Raw genomic sequence first — 22,471 nt, 5'->3', positions numbered from 1 at the left:
GCCCCCAGCAGTTCGCCCCCGGATGTTTCGCCCCCAGCAGTTCGCCCCCAGCAGTTCGCCCCCGGATGTTTCACCCCCAGCAGTTCGCCCCCGCATGTTTCGCCCCCAGAAGTTCGCCCCCAGTAGTTCGCCCCTGGATGTTTTGCCCCCAGATGTTTCACCCCCAGCAGTTCATCCCTGGATGTTTTGCCTCTAGCAGTTTACTCCTGGATCTTTCGCATCCGGGAAAGACCTGCCTGAACTGAACATTGGCAGGTTTGCTTATCACTAATAATACACCATATGAGTCTAAGATATAGAATTCTGATCAAATTAGTTTTTTTTATTCTCAAACTTTGTTTTCTAGATGAGTAATTTTACAAACAGACAGGAAAATAGTAGGATTTCATTTGTTACTAAGGAGGTCGTGCCCCCTTGGGAGCAGAACGGATCCTGGCTCCCTATGATACATTCAGGGCTGCTTGTTCACAGCCCTCTGCAAAGCTCCCCTTCACCCTCCGCTCATGTGCTCTGTCCTGGACAAGAGGAGGGCTCCCCCCTGCCTGCGTAAAGCCGTTACAGGACGGAACACATAGGGGGGGCTTTGCAGAGGGCTGTAAACCAGCAGCCCTTTATACATCATAGGGAATATATTGTTAGCTGCATGCTCCTGTGCAGCCACGCCCTCTAGAATCCATCCACAAGTACTGCTACTAAGGATAAACAACCTCCTTAGCAACCACTGAAATCCTGCAGCACATGGAGCTTTAACTTGGAGGAGACTTTTCACACAGAAGTGAAGCTGCTGGAAGGTCTCCTTTGGAAATGAATATCATGGGCACAGGTACTATAACATAACATGTTTTTTGTAGAGTTATGCTTTAACTGTATATATCAAAACTGTTTTAACAAGAAACATAAAAAGGTATAGAGTGGAAGGATTAGAGAAAAAGAGAAAATACAAATTACAGGTTATAATGCTTGAATTATTTTACAGCTAAAAACACTGCTCTCAAAACATACAATATGTGACCATGAACTAAAAATCAAAGCTGTAGGCAATGCATCTCAGATAATCCATCAAGCTTCTATTATCGAAATCTTGCACGATACGTTTAACCCTTGCTGAAATTGCAGCATACTTTTTGTTTCTTGCAGCGATGGGATTTCCTGCTATTATCTGAATAATTTCAAAACTATGGAGCTCTTGCTGATGTTTCCGACAGTTAATGAACCGGTATATATTTTGGAAAAGAGTAACACATGTTTCTCGAAAGCTACGGTGCCATCCTTCGACATCATTATTTGTTCACTGTTGATCATTCAATGTTCGTTCATACACATTCCAGAATTGAACTGGAAACAAAGGTGCTTGACGTCCTCTGCGATTCATTCGACCGATATAGCTGTCTTCAAAATAGTTGGCAATAGGTATTACTTCTTGTGCAAAGTCAGGATCTTCCACCAATTCTTCAAATGATTGCACAACATTCTGTGGTGGTAGAAAGGCCAGGGCAGGTATCATGTGTATCCAACGGGCAAATTCATGGTCACCTTGGTATTGCATCTTGAGTCCTTCATTTTGAACTTTACGCCAAACCGACTGTGATAGGTGGAAAAAGCAACCAGTCTTCACAAGGTTGGGGAATTCACTTTCAAATGCCTGTATTGCAGCTAGTTCAAAATCCAACATCAGGTTGTCTGGCTGCAGTCCAGGCTGCAAGTTCTTCAGCTCTTGCAGCAACCTCTGGTATGTAGAACGGCACTTGTCTGTCAGCAAGCTGTACACTACAGGAACAACAAGGCTGCTGTGGACTACATGGAAGTGAAAAACATGCCATCAGCAAACCACTCTTTACTTTGTGCCAGTAGATGGAGATTGTCTCTTGTTCCAAATATCAACATACGGCTGTGTCCATTTCCTAATTTAAAATGAAAGTATTAGTAGAGGAAATAACAGAAAAAGTGTAACAAGCAGCAGACAGAGTTTTGGGATAAATTCGCAAAAAAATATCCTAATCAGAAGCCTCTGTTCATATCTCACATTAAATACTCACATTTTGCTCCAGATTTTCTGATTTCATAATAAAAAACTGAAGCAAAATCTAGTGTGAAGGGGCCAACCAATAGTTTTTTACAAAATATATTGTTCCAGTGGAAAATTATATATTTTTGTTTAAAATTAAATTTACTTCCAAACTTGAAATAGGTCACATTTTAAGGGTACCTTTAGACCCTTCAACTAGACGGCCCTTCAGCACGGCCGATCGCCGCCATGCTGAACGGCCGTCTAGTTGACAGCCGCATCCAGACGCATTCCATTCAGGGGCATTCCATTCAGGCGGATGGGCGCGCTAGTCGTCAGGTGGGCAGCGCGGACGTTCGTGACGTCCATGCTGCCTATGCTGTCTCATTGAAAGGATTGTGCAGGACGCAAAAAACGCCAATAAAATCACCAGTGTGCTTTTGGCCTAAGGCATAACTGAATGGTCCATTAGGCTGGGGTCATATGCAGCATTTATGTGTAAATCCCATCCACATGCTGATGAAAAAATTTTGTTTACAAAAAAAACCCATGCAGTGCAGCATGTCAATGCATGCTGCCATTATACAAACAAAATTCCAGCCATTCAGACAAGGGGCTGAAATCCTGCACCTAAATCCATAGAGTTAAGTGAAGATTTTGATACAGAATTAGGGTACCACAATAGTGGCCACTAGAGTTGAGCGAAACGGGTCGAAAAAATTCAAAAGTCGCCGACTTTTGGCAAAGTCGGGTTTCATGAAACGAAACCCGACCCTAGGATGAGGTCGGCCACGAGGTCGGCGACTTACGCGCCAAAGTCGCGTTTCAAAAGTTTGTTTTGCGCTCTTTTTCAGCCAATCAGGATCCACGGACACTGTGGGCAACGTGATGACATAGGCACGGGTCACCACCATCTTTCAGAAGGGCATGCAAGTGATTGGCTTGCTTTGGTGGGCGTCACAGGGGGTATAAAAGGGCGTGCACGCCGACCGCCATCTTACTTCTGCCGATCTTAGTATAGGGAAAGGTTGCTGCTGATTCTGTAGGGAGAGCGTTAGGCAGGGAAGAAGACAAAAAAACTGCTTCTGCTGCTAGCGATTTGGCCTGCACAACACACCAGTCACTGTGTGTGCAGTGCAAGGGGAGGCTATATAGTGGTGTATCAGTGGTGTTGGTTGTTGGGCTGCCTTCTAAGGCTTCCTGACATTCCTGCATTGCTGTTTACCCACTGCTCCGCAAACTGCTTTTTTAAAAGCAATCCAATCTCCCTTATCCTCTAGTCACTTTTGTCACAGCTGTGCCATCGAGCCTGTCACATAGCGCTCAGATATTCATTGGGCCTCACACAATCCAAAAGTGTCCAGTGTCCAAGTGTGTGCAGAGATTCAAAATCTCCCTTATCCTCTAGTCACTTTGGTCACAGCTGTGCCATCGAGCCTGTCACATAGCACTCAGATATTCATTGGGCCTCACACAATCCAAAAGTGTCCAGTGTCCAAAAGTGTGTGCAGAGATTCAAAATCTCCCTTATCCTCTAGTCACTTTGGTCACAGCTGTGCCATCGAGCCTGTCACATAGCGCTCAGATATCAGTGGGCCTCACACAATCCAAAAGTGTCCAGTGTCCAAAAGTGTGTGCAGAGATTCAAAATCTCCCTTATCCTCTAGTCACTTTGGTCACAGCTGTGCCATCGAGCCTGTCACATAGCGCTCAGATATCAGTGGGCCTCACACAATCCAAAAGTGTCCATCCAGTGTCCAAAAGTGTGTGCAGAGATTCAAAATCTCCCTTATCCTCTAGTCACTTTGGTCACAGCTGTGCCATCGAGCCTGTCACATAGCGCTCAGATATCAGTGGGCCTCACACAATCCAAAAGTGTCCATCCAGTGTCCAAAAGTGTGTGCAGAGATTCAAAATCTCCCTTATCCTCTAGTCACTTTGGTCACAGCTGTGCCATCGAGCCTGTCACATAGCGCTCAGATATCAGTGGGCCTCACACAATCCAAAAGTGTCCATCCAGTGTCCAAAAGTGTGTGCAGAGATTCAAAATCTCCCTTATCCTCTAGTCACTTTGGTCACAGCTGTGCCATCGAGCCTGTCACATAGCGCTCAGATATCAGTGGGCCTCACACAATGCAAAAGTGTCCATCCAGTGTCCAAAAGTGTGTGCAGAGATTCAAAATCTCCCTTATCCTCTAGTCACTTTGGTCACAGCTGTGCCATCGAGCCTGTCACATAGCGCTCAGATATCAGTGGGCCTCACACAATCCAAAAGTGTCCAGTGTCCAAAAGTGTGTGCAGAGATTCAAAATCTCCCTTATCCTCTAGTCACTTTGGTCACAGCTATGCCATCGAGCCTGTCACATAGCGCTCAGATATCAGTGGGCCTCACACAATCCAAAAGTGTCCAGTGTCCACAAGTGTCTGCAGAAATTCAAAATCTCCCCTGTCCTATAGACACCTTGTACCTTGTTTTACATTACTATATAGTTTGTTGGATTTTGTCTACATTTCTACCAAAAATGAGGAAGGCTGGTGGAAGAGGCCGTGGAATTGGGCGGGTGTTGGCAGCTGGTAATGATGGTGTTGGTGGTGGATCTGATGGTAGTGGCAAGAGCAAAATAGGACCGAATGCAGGAGGTGCTGACACTGCGTCATCGTCTGGCTACATAAGGCCTCGAACGCTTAGTTTTCTAGGAGTTGGCAAACCGCTTTTAAAGCCAGAGCATCAGGAAAAAGTTTTGTCTTACATTGCTGACTCAGCCTCCAGCTCTATCGCCTCCTCTTCTTCAGTTGTAAAAAGTAAAAGCACTGAGTCGTCATTGGAGGCTCATGTTCATGAACCACACCTTTCCTTGTGTCCTTCACCCCAACCAAGATTGAAGGATGACGCAGGCCATACTACTGATTACTCCATGGAGCTGTTTTCACATACCATGCCTGGATTATCAAGTGAAATGGTGAATTACCCAGGCCAAGATGAATCTGACATGGAGTGCACTGATGCACAGCCGCTGATGGATGATTCTGCTGGTACATTCACTCAGAGCACTACATTGACCTCACAGTGTACAGAGCCAGATTCTGACCCTGATGAGACTCAGGTGCCCCTTCCCGCACACTATACCACCATACACGGTGACACAGAGGAAGGTGCACATGACATAGAAGAGGAGGTGATGGATGACCCAGTTGTTGACCCAGATTGGCATCCATTGGGGGAAGAGGGTGCTGCTTCCAATAGCTCAGATGAGGAGCATCCACAGCAGACATCGACATCGCAACAGCTGTTATCTGGCAGGCCCAGAGCACTCCAAAGACAGGTTCCAAACATCAAAAGAGTTGCTGGACAGCTTGTCCAGAGGGTCAAAAGATCACAGCGTGCTAGGCCGCAAAATGTCTGCCAAAGTAGGAAGAGTGCAGTGTGGCACTTTTTTGACCAAAATCCTCATGATCAGGCCAAGGTTATCTGTAAGAAGTGCACAAAGACCTTTAGCCGAGGGAAAAATCTGAAAAATTTGAATACCAGTTGCATGCTTAGACATTTAACCAGCATGCACTTGCAAGCGTGGACACAACACCAAACCTCAAGTGCCACATGTGCAACTGATCACAACGAAGGTAGTCAGCAACGCTACATTGTTTCCCCCACTGTAAGCCCACCGGTTAGCACAGCAGCAAATGTTGAGGTGTCGTTGCAAGACCACAGCAGTCAGGGAATCCCACTGTTATATCAACGAAAGACTGATTCTAGGCCATCAGAAAGAACACCAACTCCATCACCATCATCAACCCTCTCTCAGTCCGCCCTGTCCACCGCTACTTCCACCATATGCAGCTCTCAAGTCCAGCTCACCCTCCCAGACACTATGAGTAGGTCAAGAAAGTACTCAGTCTCTCATCCGCGTACACTTGGTTTGAACGCCCACATTGCCAAACTAATCTCGTTTGAGATGATGCCCTTTCGGTTGGTGGAAAGCACAGCTTTCCGCGAACTCATGGCCTATGCAGTACCACGCTATGACCTACCCAGTCGCCACTTCTTCTCTCGCAAAGCTATCCCAGCCCTCCACCATCATGTGAAAGACCGCATTGTCCATGCACTCAAGCAGTCAGTGAGCGGAAAGGTGCACCTCACAACTGATGCATGGTCCAGTCGGCATGGCCAGGGCCGTTACGTGTCCATCACTGCGCACTGGGTTAATGTGGTGGATGCAGGGTCCACAGGGGACAGCGGTGGTGGGACAGTGCTGCCTAGCCCACGGTATAGGAAACAGTTGGCTGTAGGCGTTCGACCCTCCTCCTCCTCTTCCTCCTCCAGAAGCGAAAGCTCGTCCACAGAGCGCAGTCGTACGAGCACTCCATCTGCAGCTGCCACTGTTGCACACGATGTGTCCCCCTATCGAGCAGCTAGTGGAAAGCGTCAGCAGGCTGTATTGCAGATGATGTGTTTGGGCGACAGACACACCGCCGAGGTGCTGGCCGAGTACTTGAAGCGACAAACTGAGTCATGGCTGGGCAGTGTACATCTTGAGGCAGGCAAGGTAGTTAGTGATAACGGCCGTAATTTTGTGGCAGCCATAGCCCTTTCAAAACTCAGCCACATACCTTGCTTGGCTCACACCTTGAACCTGGTGGTGCAGTGCTTCCTCAAAAATTATCCGGAGTTAACAGCCCTGCTCCAGAAGGTGCGAAGGCTGTGCGCGCACATCCGCCGGTCGCCTGTACACTCCGTTCGTATGCAGAAGCTGCAGCGATTGCTCCACCTTCCCAACCACCGCCTCATTATCGACATTGCAACAAGGTGGAACTCCACCCTGCACATGGTGGAGCGGCTGTGCGAGCAGAGGCAGGCCATAATGCATTTGTGGGAGGATACACGGCCAGGCACTTTGAGAGCAGACATGGAGTTGACAGGTGTGCAGTGGTCGAAGCTGAAAGACCTTTGTAAAGTCCTTCAGTGTTTTGAGGAATGCACACGGCTGGGAAGCGCAGGCGACGCCATCCTAAGCATGATCATCCCACTTATGCGTCTGCTCATGCAAACTTTGACGCACCTTAAGGAGCAGGCGTCTGCAGCCAATGTTGATGAGGAGGAAGAGGAGGAGGGAATCCTTGATGACATTCAGCCATTGTCTGCTCAGGGACCTCTCCTGGACGAGGTGGAGGAAGAAGAAGAGGAGGAGGAGGATGATGATGGGGATGATTACTTAGGGGAGGAGGATGCATCTCGTGGGGCAAGTGAAAATGTTGGCGTGGCAAGGTCTGGTACAGGGTTTGTGCGTGACTGGAGGGATGTGGATTTGCCAGAAAGTGCTCCTCCACCCAGCACTCGCAGTGCATCATTGACACCGGGAACATTGGCCCACATGTCAGATTATGCCTTGCGGATCCTAAAAAGGGACCCCCGCATTGCCAAAATGATGAACGATGACAACTACTGGTTGGCCAGCATCCTGGATCCACGCTATAAAGGCAAATTACAAAACATCATGCCACAGGAGAACCTTGACCTAATATTGGCTAATAAACAAGCAACTCTGGTAAATCGGTTGCTTGAGGCATTCCCAGCACACAGCAGCGGTGATGGTTCTCACACGAGCCGTACGGGCCGGGGCAGCTTGGCAGAGGTGTTCGTGGTGCACACAGCAGAAGTGGCGTTGGAGACAGGGGTTTCATGACAATGTTGTGGACTGATTTTTCAAATACCGCTCACACAACTGGTAATACTGCATCGATGGAAAGTGACAGGAGACAGCAGTTGTCAACTATGGTTACAAACTACTTTTCCTCCCATATCGATGTTCTCCCACACAGGTCATTCCCCTTTGACTATTGGGCCGCTAAACTGGACACCTGGCCTGAATTGGCCCAATATGCCTTACAGGAGCTCGCTTGCCCAGCTGCAAGTGTGCTATCGGAAAGAGTCTTCAGTGCAGCTGGATCAATCCTGACAGAAAAAAGGACCCGTCTGTCAACCCAAAATGTGGATGATCTAACCTTCATTAAAATGAACCATGCATGGGTTTCCAAGGATTTTGTCCCACCTTCCCCTGATGACACATAGGGTGACAGAAAAATGGCTTGCTTTGGTCCACCTCTTCCTGGTACTTCACCTATTTCGCCTTTTGCATCAGCTGAATGTCCAACATCAACATATGCCACTTTCTAAAACTCCCTAACTGTGCTGCCTCCCCCCCCATGGCCGGGGTCACCACCTAGCGCACGACACCGTGCGAGTGCCGTTGCCCTGGACAGGTGGGTAGGCCGACTCTTGGGCGCGGGCACTGGCACAGGGTCCCTCATAGTGCAATCAAGTGTCTCTGACGGTGGTGGTGCACACCCGCCGTCAGACATACCGCTGTACTATGAGGGGCCCAGTGCCAGTACCGACGCCCACGAGTGGGCCCCCCTTGCTTGGGCAGGGCCCCAGCATTTGCAATCTTTACCTCTCCCTGCTCCTCCGCTGTGTAATCTGGGCCGTCAAATCCATACTGTGCCTGACACCGTCTGAGCCTGCCTCCTGATGTATAGACATATATTTTGAATGTGTACGCTATCCATACATGTTATCCGGGGATACGGTACCCTTTCTAACCTTTGTGCAATCACGTGCAATCCATACTGGGCCTAACACCGTCTGAGCCTGCCTCCTGAGACATATATTTTGAATGTGTATGCTATCCATACATGTTATCCAGGGATACGGTACCCTTTCTAACCTTTGTGCAATCACGTGCAATCCATACTGGGCCTAACACCGTCTGAGCCTGCCTCCTGAGACATATATTTTGAATGTGTACGCTATCCATACATGTTATCCGGGGATACGGTACCCTTTCTAACCTTTGTGCAATCACGTGCAATCCATACTGGGCCTGACACCGTCTGAGCCTGCCTCCTGAGACATATATTTTGAATGTGTACGCTATCCATACATGTTATCCGGGGATACGGTACCCTTTCTAACCTTTGTGCAATCACGTGTAATCCATACTGGGCGTGAGAACGGCTGGCGAGCTGTTAAGCAAGCTACATCACCTGTGGTTTGCACACGTAAGTTTTTCATTTTTTCAGGAATGACGGTTAGGCCTAATTCCGGAACTGCGGTTGACCTGCACTTACTGGGAAATCATTGTTCGCGGGTAATAATTGTAATCAGTGATCCCCCATCACTAACGTTGTTCAGCGGGTTATCTGCACCTGTAAGCGACAAACGCTGGCCTTTTCAGTGTAGCGCACATGCAGCCACGGACATGTAAGGGCATGACACACCAGTTATTGGCCAATCTCATGTGCCAGAGCCTCACGTGACCCTCTAGTAAGCCGGACTCAGACCACGGGGCATGACGGAGTCTCGTTCGTTAACGGAATTAAGCTTGCAATGTGTGCATCTGTTCTGTAGCTGGCATGGTTGAGGTTTCCCAGGTGGAGTCGAATTTAACCGTAGGCTCCACTCCTGGTGGTGCCCTTCTGGACATTCCTTTAAGGTTCAGCTTTGCAACCATACTGCCCACGTAAAACAAACACTTTGCCTTCATGAACGCTGTTTGGAGGGTCATGACTCATGGGAATAACGCCGCCCAATCAGTTAACCTGCTAGAGAGATCCTTCGTTGCTCCCAAGCATGACATCACACTCCCTAGGAAGAAGGTAATGCCACTGTGGCGACCGTACTCCTGGGGGCGACACAAGTGCACTGATGCCCAGCCACTGCTCGATGAATCTGCTGGTACATTGACCCAGACCACTACATTCCCCTCGCACGCTACACGATCTGAATCTGACCCTGATGAAACTCAGGTTACCCTTCCCATATACAGTTCCATCTTACACGGTGACAAAGAGGAAGCTGCAGATGAAAGTGCAGGTTCGGCCCACCCGCCATCAGACACACCACCGTACTATCAGGGGCCCTATGCCAGTGCCGTCGCCAACGAGTGGGCCCCCCCTGCTTGCCCAGGATCACAGCACTTGCAAAGTTGAAATACTGTGCAGTGAGATGGAAGATGGGGACGACGAGGAGTCCAGACAAGTACAGGGATTCCCTAGCGAGGAGACTTATTTGATTGTTTTCAATGTTGGGACAGCAATTTTTGGGGAGCACTATACTCTGGAGAATGATAGATGGGGCCCACCATACACTGGAACATTCCAAAGGTGGACATCAGACACTGGAGCAGCATTTACAGGGCCCATTATACACTAGAGCATTAGAAATTTTGGAGCATTATTTGGGCCCATAAGACAGTGGAGCTTCATCTATGGGGACCAACATATACTGTAGCATTATGTGGAGCTCATCATATACTGTTTCAAACATTATATGGGACCAATGATTCTGTATGGAGAAATAGATGGGCCTCGTCATGAGATGTAAAAAGTGAGGTATTTTTCATTGTACTATACCGCTATTTCTCTGCCGTATCGGAGCATGATGAGTTGTGGTATGTGTTAAAGGGGCGCTCTTTCGCCTAGGGCACATGAAAACCTGGAGCCAGCGCTCCCCCCCACAGTCTGTAGCCAAATAACCCCCATTTTTCAGTGCGTAACTTGTGTTATGAAGTTAATTAAGGTTGACAAGCTTAAGTAAGAAGAATTGATGCTTTTGGCATTCAAATGGGCACTGTTGGTGTGTTTCCTGTCCTCCTCTCACTGCCGACTTTTATTCCCCATTGACTTACATTGGGTTTCGTGTTTCGGGACGACCCCGACTTTTCCCTATAATCGGACGATCTTGCTCGACCCGACTTTTGGAAAAGTCGGGTTTCACGAAACGAAACGCGACCCTAAAAAACCAAAAGTCGCTCAACTCTAGTGGCCACAATTGCAGGCACAAATAGATTCCTGTGGGATCTGCAATTGCTACTGCAATTACAGCTGCTGCGGAGATGCCGCTCCGCAATCCCCTTCTGTCAGTGGGCACGAGGCCTCAGGCTTTATCCAGACAAGCTGGATTTACAGGCGTATTCCGTGCTGTGTTTCCTGCCTGAAACCCGCCCTTTCATGTCTATGGTGCGGGTTACGGGCGGATTCCGGCCAGGGCCGGAAAACGCCCTACCGGAAAATAGCTTCAAAGCTATTTTCCGGCGGATCCCGGAAGGAATGGGAATGGGCAAGAGGGAAGCCTCCCGAAAAATGCCTGCAAACCATGCCAAATATGCTCGGTTTAGGCCATAGCAGACCTTGGCCACGCCCATAGCAGACCTTGGCCACGTCCCCTATTTGCAGAAGCGTTTTGCCAAAGCGCTTGCAAAGTGCTTAAAAAGTGCTTGGAAGCAGCAGGCAAAACGCATCTGCAAATCCTGGTGTATCTCACCTGAGCTCCGGAGTTCAGCCCGACCTGTCCACGGATCTGCAGGACTGAACTACGAGAGCTGAGGAATCAGCCGGCGATGGCAGTTCAGTCTGTGCATGCCGCAGACAGGTGAGGCTGAACTCCGGGGCAGCATCCAGGACAGGTATGGCCAGTACAAAGCTGCATATTTGGAATTAGTGTTGGCCGGTCCGATCACTGAAGATCGTAATTTATTACGATTTTCAGGCTGATCGTTATTTTAAATTACGATCTGATTTGTAGCCAGATCATGATGATGATTTGAATTAGAAATCGGAATCCTCCGTAATCTGAAAACATTGTCTGGGCATACACGCCCGAACAGTGTGCGTGTGTGTGTGTATATATATATATATATATATATATATACACACACACACACTATACGGGTGTACAGCGTGTGTGCATATTTAGCTTTAGTAAATGGCTCCAGGCTGCGCTGTTAAAAAATAAACAAACCCAGTTACTCACCTCTTTCTCCAGTGTCCAGTACTGGCTCTGGCTCCTAGCCCAGCAGTGCAGGGAATCCCGAAATCCGGGCGGCGCATCGCCGCCTCTGTGCCTGCCGTACTATAACTACAGTGGAGAGTGATCCCAGGACCGCTCACTAGACGGTCCTGGGAAAGCACCACATCAAGTCACAGAAATGCCCGGCACATCTGCAGAGGTGGTGATGCACAACCCAGAATGCATAGTGTTGGGATTTCGGAATTCCCTGCACCGCCGGAGACAGCGCTGGACACCGGAGAGAGAGTTGAATAACTGGGTTTGTTTATTTTTAACAACGCAGCTTGGGGCCATTATATATATGCAAGAAAGCTGGAAGAAGAGTGGCTCAACTGAGATTGTTGCTGAGGACTCAGTGTGCTGCTAGAGCAGGGGTTGGCTTCCGCCCGTACTTAACATGCATCCATGAAGAAAGACCTCCGCGCTCCTGAAGTCCTATACAAATCCTTTATTGCATTTCAAAGTTCCAAAAGTGCCAGACCACCCACATATATACATATATATACACACACACTGTTCGGGCGTACAGTGTGCATATATATATATATCTACATCTAGCTCTGGAGATTGGATCTGAATTAATTCCAATCTTTCGGTATGATCAGCCCGATCTGATCCTATCTTTCCAGTGATCGGCCAATACTAGTTGGAATCAGTAGGCCTCACTACATTATATTACCCTCAAAGTTTCCCTTGAAGGCAAAAATCACATAGTATTTTATATCAGCACCTTATAGTGTAGCATTTTTCACATTTGTGCAAAATAAACTTTGCAATAATTATGCATAATGGAATTGTTTTAATACAATGTTAAATGGTTAAGTATCTTACCAGAGTCATGCAGAAGGAACTGCTGCTGGACACCATCAATACTGATCTCCTGGAACTCCAGGGGGATAACAAGTTGATCAAGGGTTTGAGGTAACCTTGGGATATTGCCAAGTTGCCTTGCTAATCGTATTGTCCTCTTCAGTGATGCTTTCCTTGGGAGAAGTGCTGCAACATTAGAATGGGCTCCTGAAACGACGTCTGTGAGAATCTATTGTGGTGTCTCCTGTGTTGTCCTTGCCCTGGTGACCGCCTCATTAACAAGTCGGATTGCTTCAGGTCTTGCAGCTTGTGCTGCGTGGTTGTGAAGATTGACTACTTTCACAACTTCGCCAAATTCTTCATTGGTCCAAACACGTCCCTTGCAAGTTGACCGTTTTTCACATACCCAGATGGAATGGACATCATCAGCGGTTCGTTTGGAAAATAAGTAAATGTGATTCTCATGGACCAACTTCCTCCTTCCACGTTTGGACAGAACTGAATTCATAGTTGTAGAAAGTGAATTGCTGTGGAAGCTGACTGATTTTTTGTGGCAGTACACCTCTCTCTTTGTGGAGATTTCAGACACTGCTATATTCTGATGTACAGATGGAATAAAAGCTAGTCTAATGTAACTTGCAGGACATGTGACCTGCTACTTGTTACATCTGCAACAAAACTTGCAACAAAGCAGGTCAGTGCTGGGTCAGGTAAAAGTTCAAAATTGTTTAGATTTTAGGCCTCTTGCACACTGTAATTTTAGAGTGGTTTCACACTTGTGTTTGTGGCCGCCAGAGGTCGATCCGCTCTGGATCTGACATCCAGCTGACCCCAGGGCAATGCTGGCTGAATGCTGGCATTCCGCTTGCATTGCCCATAGAAGTGAACGGCTGGGTTCTGCGATCTGCAGCCGCCCGTTCGCTTTCGTAATGCCGCATTCCGCTATCAGTGTCAGAACAAAAAGAAGAGCGCTTTCTTCTTTTCGTTCCACTGCAGGTTAGCGGAATGCGGCATTACAGAAGCGAACGGGTGGCATGTAGTGCATATGTAGCGGAAGTGTGAAAGCACCCTTATGCTGCCACTGTTTTAAAACTCCAAAGCACGTGCTTTACTGGCATTTTTCAGAGCGCTTTTGTGAGCGCTCTCGGTAATGACCCATAAGATACAGGCTATTGATGAACGCTCAGTGCTCAAAAATAGCTCCTGTAATAAAATAAAAAGAGCTGGCCAAAACAACATCTCGCTTTTCTAGCCATTGACTTATCTACTATATAATTGTCTAAGGGTCACTTTCGTCTTTCTGTCTGTAACGTTTTATTCGTCTATTCATTGGTTGCGGCGTCTGTCTGTCATGTAAATCCAAGTCGCTAATTGGTCGTGGCAAAACGCCCACGACCAATCAGCGACGGTCACAGTCTGCCATAAAAATGGCCGCTGCTTCACTGCTCTGCACTCACCGCTGACCGCTCACACAGGGTTAATGCCAGCGTTAACGGATCGCGGTGTACCGCACTCCGTTAACGCTGCTATTAACCCTGTGTGACCAACTTTTCGCTATTGATGGTGCCTATGCAGCATCAATAGTGAAAAGATGTAATGTTAAAAATAATAATAAAAAAGAAAAAGTTATTCTCACCCCCTCCAACATCGCGCTGTCCTCAGCGCCTCTCTCCGATGCACGCCGTGCCTTCCGGTCTGAACGATGCTATGCGTCCAGGACCTGCGATGATGTCACGGTCATGTGACCGCGACGTCATCGCAGGTCCTACGCTCAGACTGGAAGCCACCGCCAGCACTGCAGAGAGGCACGAGGACTTCAGGGCCCGTGGCTGAGGTGAGTATATCTTTATTATTTTTTTTTTAAACACGAATATAGTGCCCACATTCCTAGACTACGTGGACAGTGCAATATACTACGTGACCAGTGCAATATACTACGTTGGCTGGCCAATATACTACGTGCGCTGTGCAATTTACTACGTGGACTGTGCAATTTACTGCGTGTGCTGTCCAAAATACTACGTCGGCTGTCCTATATACTACGTGGCCTGTGCAATGTACTACGTGGACTGTCCAATATACTACATAACCTGTGCAACATACCACGTGGCTGTGCCTTCTAGAATACCCGATACGTTAGAATCGGGCCACTATCTAGTATATTCAAAATTGGCAATCTTCTTAGTGATTTTCCAGTGCTTAGCACTTGGGAAAGTGGCTACTGTGAAAGCGGTCTTAGGGCTAAAACACAAGGCCGAAATTCCCTGCCTAATTTGGGGCCGAAACATCTGGGGGCAAAAAGCAGAGGGCGAACTGCTGGGGGCGAAACATCCGGGGGCGAACTGCTGGGGGCGAAACATCCAGGGGCAAAACATCCGGGGGCGAACTGCTGGGGGCGAAACATCCAGGGGCAAAACATCCGGGGCGAACTGCTGGGGGCGAAACATCCAGGGGCAAAACATCCGGGGCGAACTGCTGGGGGCGAAACATCCAGGGGCGAAACATCCGGGGGCGAACTGCTGGGGGCGAAACATCCAGGGGCGAAACATCCGGGGGCGAACTGCTGGGGCGAACTGCTGGGGACGAAACATTCGGGGGCAAACTGCAGGGGGCGAAACATCTGGGGGCGAAACATCTGGGGGCGAAACATCTGGGGGCGAACTGCTGGGGGCGAAACATCTGGGGGCAAACTGCTGGGGGCAAAACATCCAGGGGCGAACTGCTGGGGGCGAAACATCCGGGGGCAAAACATCCGGGGGCGAACTGCTGTGGGCGAAACATCTGGGGGCGAGACATCCGGAGGCGAAACATCCGAGGGCGAAACATGTGGGGGCGAAACATCCGGGAGCGAACTGCTGGGGGCGAAACATCCGGGGGCTAACTGCTGGGGGCGAAATGTGCGGGGGCGAAACAACCTGGGGGCGAAATGCTGTGGGCGAAATGTTTGGGGGTGAAGTGTACCTGGGGGCGAACTGCTGGGGGCGAACTGCTGGGGGCGAACTGCTGGGGGCGAAATGCTGGGGGCGAACTGCTGGGGGCGAAACTTCCTAAAACCGTGTCATGTGATGAAGCTAGATTTGCATTTGTGCTGTGGGTTTCGCTTTAAGAGCTGATATTATGTGGCAGAAGCTCTGTTCTGGAGATGTCATGTGACGTTCGTAGGCATTGGCATAGTAACTGGTTCTGCCTGCGCATATCAATGAGCTCAACTGCCATTTCAATCGCCTCAGGGCACGTTTTGCCATTTCCCCATTCAAATGCATTGAGACAATTCATTCCAATGACGGGAAAAAAAATTTTCTAACGCAAATTGCGCAAAAACTACAAATCTGATCGACACGAAAAATACTTAGCACACCTCTCATGGCCGCTGGCTTCGAAACGACACCTCAACGGAGTCTGTGCGTGTAGCAGTTCGGGCCGCATTAATTGCGGAAATCAACTTAATAATAATAATAAGAAAAAGAAGAAGAAGAACTAGATGTGTATTTCCTGAAGGAAGTACAGATAGTGGTTTGAAATGGTGCCCGGGCTGCCCCTTTAAGAGAGATTTGCCTGCTGCCCCTGCAAGACTTTCAACTCAGGATCCGTTTTAACTGTGGGTGCTTCTCAGGGGCCACTTTGGCCTCAGGGTCCGATTTTGTGTGTGGGGCCCCTCAGGGTCCGATTTTGTGGGTGGGGCCCCTCTTGGTCCGATTTTCTGGCCGGGGCCCCTCAGGGTCCGATTTGGTGGGTGGGGCCACTCAGGGTCCGATTTGGTGGCCGGGGCCCCTCAGGGTCCGATTTAGTGGGTGGGGCCCCTCAGGGTCCGATTTGGTGGTTGGGGCCCCTCAGGGTCTGATTTGGTGAACGGGGCCCCTCAGGGTCCGATTTGGAGGGTGGGGGCCCTCAGGGTCTGATTTGATGGGCAGGGCTACTCTGGGTCTAATTTGGTGGGCGGGGCCCTTCAGGATCCGATTTGGTGGTCGGGGCCCCTCTGAGTCCGCTTTGGTAAGTGGGGCCCCTCAGGGTCTGATTTGGTGGGCGGCGCCACTCTGGGTCCAATTTTGTGGGCGGAGACCCTCAGGGTCCGATTTGGTGGGCGGGGCCCCTCAGGGTTCGATTTCGTGGGCGGGGCCCCTCAGGGTCCGATTTGGTTGGCAGGGCCTTTCAGAGTCCGATTTGGTGAGTGGTCCCCTCAGGGTCTGATTTGGTGAGCAGGGGCCCTTCAGGGGCCACTTTGGCCTTTGGGGCCCCTCAGGATCCAATTCGGTGGCCTGGGCTCCTCGGGGCTTGAATTGGTGGCCGGGGCCCTTGAGAGTCTGATTTGGTGGGTGGGGCCCCTCTGGGTCCGATTTGGTGGGTGGGGCCCTTCAGGGTTTGATTTGATGGGCGGGGCCTCTCAGAGTTCGATTTGGTAGGCTAGACCCCTCAGGCTCCGATTTGGTGAGTGGGGCCCCTCAGGGTCCGATTTGGTGGGCGAAGCCCCTCTGGTTTGGTCTGATTTGGTGGTTGGGGCCCCTCAGGGTCCAATCTTGTGGCCGGGGCACCTCAGGGTCTGATTTTGTGGCCGGGGCCCCTCAGGGTCCGATTTTGTGGGTGGGGCCACTCAGGGTTCGATTTTGTGGCCGGGTCCCCTCAGGGTCCGATTTGGTGGGTGGGGACCTTCAGAGTCCAATTTGGTGGGTGGGGCCCCTCAGGGTCCGATATGGTGAGCGGGGCCCCTCAGGGTCCGATTTGGTGAGCGGGGCCCCTCAGGGTCCGATTTGGTGGGCGGGGCCCCTCGGGGTCCGATTTGGTGGGCGGGATCCCTCGGGGTCTGATTTGGTGGGCGGGGCCCCTCGGGGTCCAATTTGGTGGGTGGGGACCCTCAGAGTTCAATTTGGTCAGCTGGGCCACTCAGGGTCCGATTTTGTGGGTGGGGCCCCTCAGGGTCCGATTTTGTGGTTGGGGCCTTTCAGAATCCGATTTAGTGGGCGGGGCCCCTCAGGGTCCGATTTGGTGGGCGGGGCCCCTCAGGGTCCAATTTGGTGGGCGGGGCCCCTCAGGGTCCAATTTGGTGGGTGGGGCCCCTCAGGGTCCGATTTGGTGGGCGGGGCCACTCTGGGTCTGATTTGGTGGGCGGGGCCACTTTGGGTCCGATTTGGTGGACGGGGCCCTTCAGGGTCCAATTTGGTGAGCGGGGACACTGAGTCTGATTTTGTGGGTTGGGCCCCTCAGGGTCCGATTTTGTGGGTTGGGCCCCTCAGGGTCCGATTTTGTGACCGGGGCCCCTCAGGGACCGATTTTGAGGGTGGGGCCCCTCAGGGTCTGATTTTGTGGTTGGGGCCCCTCAGGGTCTGATTTTGTGGTTGGGGTCTCTCAGGGTCCGATTTTGTGGCTGGGGCCCCTCAGGGTCTGATTTTGTGGCTGTGGCCCCTCAGGGTCCGATTTTGAGGGTGGGGCCCCTCAGGGTCTAATTTGGTGGGCGGGGCCCCTCAGGGTCCGATTTTGTGGGTGGGGCCCCTCAGGGTCCGATTTTGTGGCTGGGGCCCCTCAGGGTCTGATTTTGTGGCTGTGGCCCCTCAGGGTCCGATTTTGAGGGTGGGGCCCCTCAGGGTCTAATTTGGTGGGCGGGGCCCCTCAGGGTCCGATTTTGTGGGTGGGGCCCCTCAGGGTCCGATTTTGTGGCTGGGGCCCCTCAGGGTCTGATTTTGTGGCTGGGTCCCCTCAGGGTCTGATTCTGTGGGTGGGGCCCCTCAGGGTCCGATTTTGTGACCGGGGACCCTCAGGGTCTGATTTTGTGGTTGGGGCCCCTCAGGGTCCGATTTTGTAGCCGGGGTCTCTCAGGGTCTGATTTTGTGGCCGGAGCCCCTCATGGTCTGGATTTGTGGGTGGGTCCCCTCAGGGTCCGATTTTGTGGGTGGGGCCCCTCAGGGTCCGATTTTGTGGCTGGGGTCTCTCAGGGTTTGATTTTGTGGGTGGGCCCCTCAGGTTCCGATTTTGTGACCGGGACCCCTTAGGGTCTGATTTTGTGGCTGTGGCCCCTCAGGGTCCGATTTTGAGGGTGGGGCCCCTCAGGGTCTAATTTGGTGGGTGGGGCCCCTCAGGGTCCGATTTTGTGGGTGGGGCCCCTCAGGGTCCGATTTTGTGGCTGGGGCCCCTCAGGGTCTGATTTTGTGGCTGGGTCCCCTCAGGGTCTGATTCTGTGGGTGGGGCCCCTCAGGGTCCGATTTTGTGACCGGGGACCCTCAGGGTCTGATTTTGTGGTTGGGGCCCCTCAGGGTCCGATTTTGTAGCCGGGGTCTCTCAGGGTCTGATTTTGTGGCCGGAGCCCCTCATGGTCTGGATTTGTGGGTGGGTCCCCTCAGGGTCCGATTTTGTGGGTGGGGCCCCTCAGGGTCCGATTTTGTGGCCGGGGTCTCTCAGGGTCCGATTTTGTGGGTGGGGCCCCTCAGCGACCGATTTTGAGGGTGGGGCCCCTCAGGGTCTAATTTGGTGGCCGGGACCCCTCAGGGTCCGATTTTGTGGGTGGGGCCCCTCAGGATCTGATTTTGTGGATCGGGCCCCTCAGGGTCCGATTTTGTGGCTGGGGCCCCTCAGGTTCTGATTTTGTGACTGGGGTCCCTCAGGGTCTGATTTTGTGTGTGTGGCCCCTCAGGGTCCGATTTTGTGTCCGGGGCCCCTCAGGGTCCGATTTTGTGGTTGGGGCCCTTCAGAATCCGATTTGGTGGGCAGGGCTCCTCAGGGTCCGATTTGGTGGGCGGGGCCCCTCAGGGTCCGATTTGGTGGGCGGGGCCCCTCAGGGTCCGATTTGGTGGGCGGGGCCCCTTAGGGTCCGATTTGGTTAGTGGGGTCCCTCAGGGTCCGATTTGGTTGGCGAGGCCCCTCAGGGTTCAATTTGGTGGGCGGGGCCCCTCAGGGTTCAATTTGGTGGGCGGGGCCCCTCAGGGTCCGATTTGGTGGGCAGGGCCCCTCAGGGTCCGATTTGGTGGGCGGGGCCCCTCAAGGTCCGATTTGGTGGGCGGGGCCCCTCAGGGTCCGATTTGGTGGGCGGGGCCCCTCAGGGTCCAATTTGGTGGACCGGAGCCACTCTGGGTCTGATTTTGTGGGCGGGGCCTCACAGGGTCCGATTTTGTAGGCGTGGCACCTCAGGGTCCGATTTGGTGGGCAAGGCCCCTCAGGATTCGATTTTGTGAGCGGGCCCCCTCAGGGTCCGATTTGGTGGGCGGGGACCCTCAGGGTCCAATTTTGTGGCTGGGGCCCCTCAGGGTCTGATTTTGTGGTTGGGGCCCCTCAGGGTCCGATTTTGTGGGTGGGGCCCCTTAGGGTCTGATTTTGTGGGTGGGGCCCCTCAGGGTCCAATTTGGTGGGTGGGGCCACTCTGGGTCTGATTTGGTGGGCGGGGCCACTCTAGGTCCAATTTGGATGCCAGGGTGGCTCAGCCTCCTTTTTGTAGGCCAGGGTCTATCAGCCTCCGATTTGGAGCCTTGGGTCACTCAGCTTTTGATTTGGCGCGCCGGCCCTTTAAGACTCATTTTGGTGTGCCGGCTCTTTAAGAATCACTTTGGCACGTCGGGGGCCGATTTTGTGGCCGGGGCCCCTCAGGGTCCGATTTGGTGGGTGGGGCCCCTCAGGGTCTGATTTTGTGGCCGGGGCCCCTCAGGATCCAATTTTGTGACCGAGGCCCTCAGGGTCTGATTTTGTGGGTGGGGCCCCCTGGGTCTGATTTGGTGGGCGGGTCCACTCTGGGTCCAATTTGGTTGGGGGGCCCTCAGGGTCCGATTTGGTGGGCGGGGCACCTTAGGGTCCGATTTGGTGGGCGGGGCCACTCAGGGTCCGATTTGGTGGGCAGGGCCCCTCAGGGTCAGATTTGGTGGGCGGAGCCCCTCAGGGTCCGATTTTGTGGTTGGGCCCCCTCAGGGTCCGATTTTGTGGCCGGGGCCCCTCAGGATCCAATTTTGTGACCGAGGCCCTCAGGGTCTGATTTTGTGGGTGGGGCCCCTCAGGGTCCGATTTAGTGGGCAGGGCCACTCATGGTCCGATTTGGTGGGCGGGGCCACTCCGGGTCTGATTTGGTGGGCGTGGCCACTTGGTCTGATTTGGTGAGTGGGGCCCCTCAGAGTTCAATTTGGTCAGCGGGGCCCCTCAGGGTCCGATTTTGTGGGTGGGGCCCCTCAGGGTTCGATTTTGTGATTGGGGCCTTTCAGAATCCGATTTGGTGGGCGGGGCCCCTCAGGGTCCGATTTGGTGGGCGGGGCCCCTCAGGGTCCGATTTGGTGGGCGAGGCCCCTCAGGGTCCGATTTTGTGGCCGGAGCCTCTCAGGGTCCGATTTTGTGGTTGGGGCCCCTCAAGATCCGATTTTGTGGCTGGGGTCCCTCAGGGTCCGATTTTGTGGCCGGGGCCCCTCAGGGTCCGATTTGGTGGGTGGGGCCCATCAAGGTCCGATTTTGTGGCCGGGACCCCTCAAGGTCTGATTTTGTGGGTGGGGCCCCTCAGGGTCCGATTTGGTGGGTGGGGCCCCTCAGGGTCCGATTTGGTGGCCGGGTCCCCTCAGGGGCTGATTTGGTGGGTGGGGCCCCTAATGGTCCGATTTTGTGGCCGGGGCCCCTCAGGGTCTGATTTGGTGGGTGGGGCCCCTCAGGGTCTGATTTGGTGGGTGGGGCCCCTCAGGGTCCAATCTTGTGGCTGGGGCCCCTCAGGGTCCGATTTTGTGGGTGGGGCCCCTCAGGGTCCGATTTTGTGGCCGGGGCCCCTCAGGGTCCGATTTGGTGGTTGGGGCCCCTCGGGGTCCGATTTGGTGAGCGGGGCCACTCTAGGTCTGATTTGGTAGGCGGGGCCCCTCAGAGTTCAATTTGATCAGCGGGGCCCCTCAGTGTCCGAGTTTGTGGTTGGGGCCTTTCAGAATCTGATTTAGTGGGCGGGGCCCCTCAGGGTCCGATTTGGTGGGCGGGGCCCCTCAGGGTCCGATTTTGTGGCCGGGTCCCCTCAGGGTCTGGATTTGTGGGACTCTGAGGGGCCCCAGCCACAAAATCGGACCCTGAGGGGCCCCACCCTCAGGGTCCGATTTTGTGGCTGGGGCCCCTCAGAGTCCGATTTTGTGGCTGGGGCCCCTCAGGGTCTAATTTTGTGGCTGGGGCCCCTCAGGGTCCGATTTTGAGGGTGGGGCCCCTCAGGGTCTAATTTGGTGGGCGGGGCCCCTCAGGGTCTGATTTTGTGGGTTGGGCCCCTCAGGGTCCGATTTTGTGGCCGGGGCCCCTCAGGGTCCGATTTTGTGTCCGGGGACCCTCAGGGTCCGATTTTGTGGCCGGTGCCTCTCAGGGTCCGATTTTGTGGTTGGGGCCCCTCAGGGTCCGATTTTGCGGCCGGAGCCTCTCAGGGTCCGATTTTGTGGTTGGGGCCCCTCAGGATCTGATTTTGTGGCCGGGGTCCCTCAGGGTCAGATTTTGTGGGTGGGGCCCCTCAGGGTCCAATTTTGTGGGTGGGGCCCCTCAGGGTCCGATTTTGTGGGTGGAGCCCCTCAGGATCCGATTTTGTGGTTGGGGCCCCTCAGGGTTCAATTTTGTAGGTGGGGTCCCTCAGGGTCCGATTTTGTGGCCGGGGCCCCTCAGGGTCCGATTTTGTGGCCGGGGCCTGTCAGGATCCGATTTTGTGGCCGGGGCCCGTTAGGGTCCGATTTTGTGGTTGGGGCCCCTCAGGGTCCGATTTTGTGGGTAGGGCCCCTCAGGGTCCGATTTTGTGAGTGGGGCCACTCAGGGTCCGATGTTGTGGCCGGATACCCTCAGGGTCCGATTTTGTGGGTGGGGCCCCTCAGGGTCCAATTTTGTGGCCGGGGCCCCTCAGGGTCCAATTT

At 52.5% G+C, this 22,471-nt stretch overlaps 1 protein-coding gene and 1 long non-coding RNA gene across 2 annotated transcripts in view; both read right to left on the bottom strand.

The window, feature by feature from the left end:
- Positions 1-22,471, bottom strand: part of GGT5 (gamma-glutamyltransferase 5) — a 312,974-nt gene that overhangs the window by 173,869 nt on the left and 116,634 nt on the right. The window lies entirely within an intron of this gene.
- Positions 297-13,074, bottom strand: LOC141076350 (uncharacterized). Its single transcript, XR_012227471.1, has 2 exons — positions 12,681-13,074; positions 297-1,901 (listed from the first exon to the last, which is right to left on the bottom strand). It is a non-coding gene; the product is annotated as an uncharacterized lncRNA (long non-coding RNA).

This window comes from Dendrobates tinctorius, unplaced genomic scaffold (genome assembly GCF_039654945.1).
Source record: "Dendrobates tinctorius isolate UK_male_01 unplaced genomic scaffold, ASM3965494v1 ptg000397l, whole genome shotgun sequence".
Lineage (NCBI taxonomy): Eukaryota > Metazoa > Chordata > Amphibia > Anura > Dendrobatidae > Dendrobates > Dendrobates tinctorius.
This window is presented reverse-complemented; position numbering and strand designations above follow the sequence as displayed.